The following is a 3,031-nucleotide window of genomic DNA, read 5'->3' on the forward strand; positions in this document are numbered from 1 at the left end:
TGCATACGTATGTGTGGGGCGGAGCTATCAAAATAGGGGCGAGACCCTTTTGAGGTAGGGGCGTGTTTGTTTTGGTGATTTCACATGTCAACATTGGCTACCAGAAATCGCTTACCCCACCTTTAAAGAGGTTTTTGGTAATAAACCAAATGTACCATTTTACAATCAGAATAAGGGTGTGTTCACACTTGTCATATTTTGTTCGATTAAAACGAACTCTGGTGCGATTGCTCTGTTAGTGCGGTTCGTTTGAGTAAGTGTGAAAACTGCCATCCAAACCCTGGTGCGCACCAAACAAGAGACCACTAAAAAGATGGGTCTCGGTCCGCTTCCAAACAAACTCTGGTGTAGTTCGAATGAAATATGAACGCAACACGGACCAAATACTTCTAAACAAACGAAAAACAGGAAGTAATGACAAGATGCGACATGATTTGACGACGCGGAACGAGCGGTGTAACCAAAACAAAAAGAGCAGAGGGCAAACGTGGAGCAACGAGGAGGTAAAGTGCCTTTTATGAGCTCTTCGTGAGTTCACAGGTGGTGAAAATAAAATCATAAATACACGCAGCAATGAGCTCTTAGTCCAGCAGACGGCATTAGGTGTGTTCGACTCGGTCTGCGCAGCGCCGCTTTAAGTCTAACACAGCTTTTGTTTGGGGTGTTCGGTGAGTTCCGTCACGAAATATACGTCATTCAACCCGACCAATCAGGTTGTGAATGTAGCACTATGCCTTTAGGTTCGGTATCTTTAGGTTCGCTGTCAAAATAAATAAATAATCGATGATTAGTTTATTAATTGTTCTAATAATCAGCCCTAGCAAGAAGTGGTCTCAGTTCAAGCCGGCTCCTCTTCCAGATGTGAACTGTGTCAAGGAAGCAAAGAGGACTGAAGTCTTGAAGCTGCTGAGTGAGTTGGGAGTGCCAAAAGCTGTGCAAGAGTTCAATGAAAACGTCCTGTCAAGTGCTGGTGACAAGGACATTGAACAAGACCTTGAGGATGGTGAGAATGAATGAATGACAGCATCTACTGAATTTTCTTATACTTGAGTTATACACAACTTTAGCTTTTTATACTAAATGCACATTGCACAGATATTGATGTTGTTTTTATTCAGACTGTTATTTTAATGTTGTTTACACACTTCAAAATGGTGTCTAAGTTTCAGAATGTTTCGCACTGTTTATACACTACTTGATTATACACTAAACTATTTGAATCGGATGTGCTTTTTTTTAAACTAGTTGCACATAGCACATTATGATAGTGGTCAGCATGGGGGATATCAATGTTGATGTTGTTTTTATTCATGTTTACTCACTTTTTTTTTACACAAAACGTTTTTATCAGGGCTGCGTTTCCCGGTAACGTTGTCTCTTAGCGCACTACGAAGACTCTAAAGGTATGTCTTAACTAAAGGTATACCTGTTCTAGACGTGTTCCCTGAACTATACCTTAGGAGGTTGCATAAGGTATGCCTTCTTACATGCGATGTTTCCAGGTGCTGTCTATGGTGGTGGTGCTGAATCGGTGGATATCAATGCCTCGAGAATCGATTATTCTTTCTATGCACGGGCTGCTTCACTGCGTTATGTGAGAAAGTGCTGTTCTTTATAAAAGAAGTGTTGATTTTAAATAAAAACACGGAACTCTTTCCTGTTAGAATGCAACAAACTTTTACTTTCGCTTTGCAACATACGTCAGGGAATAAAACCAAGAAAGAAAAATATATGCCCAGAGCACACCTCCCAGTGGTCACCACATTAAATACAAGGGGGAAAAAAACCTACACGAGACACTGCTTAATAATTTAACAGCTTTTAACAGAAGAGAAAGAAAAAAACACCTTGGGCCCACACAAGTCCGACAAAAAAACATTCAGGTAAGAGTGTTCATTTACTTCACAACCAGGGTTGATTGCGCAGCAGCCGCATCACATATTGGTGTAAATCACTAATTTATGTTACTGGATGAGCTACTCAATAAAAGCACAACACGGGAAACATATAATCAACAGCTACTACGGCGGAGAAAAAAAAAGAGAACCCGGAGAGCCACCAGCAGCTGAATTTCGGGGCTGAGGGGGTAGCTCCATCAGGTGTCTCTTTTAAAAAAAAAATTATTTATCTTTATTTTTTGAAAGAATTGAAGCGTAATTGAACACTGGGTGCATTACTTCAGAATTACTTTTGACTGAGATGTACTGTAAAGAACTGTGAACTGTCAACAGTGATAAGGTATAGCTAAGACTGGTCCAGACCAACCTTGCGAAAGTATGACTTACAGAAGGTATACTTAACTAAGAACGTTCCGGGAAACACATATTAACGATAAGGTACAGCTTAACAGTATGTACACACCAAACGCAAATTTAATTATTTGCGCGAGTAGATTACATACAAAGTCAATGCAAAGATGCGAATAGAGGCGAATTCGCGCCAGGCGACGCGAAATGCGTGACGCGTTTGCCACGAAAGCGAGATATTCGCCTCAATCGCGTCTTTTGCGCAAGTTCAAAAATTTCAACTCGAGCGAGACTTCCACCTAACGCGTTCTCGCGCAAGCCAATCAGCTAAGAGCTTATTGTTTGCACAAGTTCAAAAATTTTAACTCGAGCGAGACTTCCACAACAGGTACAAAGCAGTGATCGTATTTATCCTCACCATGGTTGGTTACTCGCGGGATGTTTTTCGCCTCGCTCGTGCGAATAAAAACATAGCGCGAGTGACGTGAAAAACATCCCGCGAGTAATCTAGAGCGAGTGACGCGATGCGCATATTCGCTTCGCGTCTGGTGTCACACCATAAGGTATAACTTAAGAACGACGTAGCATTAAGGTTTCGGGAAACGCAGCCCTGAATGTTTGCACTGTTCTCACATACATACTTGATTATACACCATGGTTGGTTACTCGCGGGATGTTTTTAGCCTCACTCGTGCGAATAAAAACATAGCGCGAGTGACGCGAAAAACATCCCGCGAGTAATCTAGAGCGAGTGACGCGATGCGCATATTCGCTTCGCGTCTGGT

Source organism: Sinocyclocheilus rhinocerous, unplaced genomic scaffold, assembly GCF_001515625.1.
Source record: "Sinocyclocheilus rhinocerous isolate Xijiao unplaced genomic scaffold, SAMN03320098_v1.1 scaffold1481, whole genome shotgun sequence".
NCBI classification, from domain to species: domain Eukaryota; kingdom Metazoa; phylum Chordata; class Actinopteri; order Cypriniformes; family Cyprinidae; genus Sinocyclocheilus; species Sinocyclocheilus rhinocerous.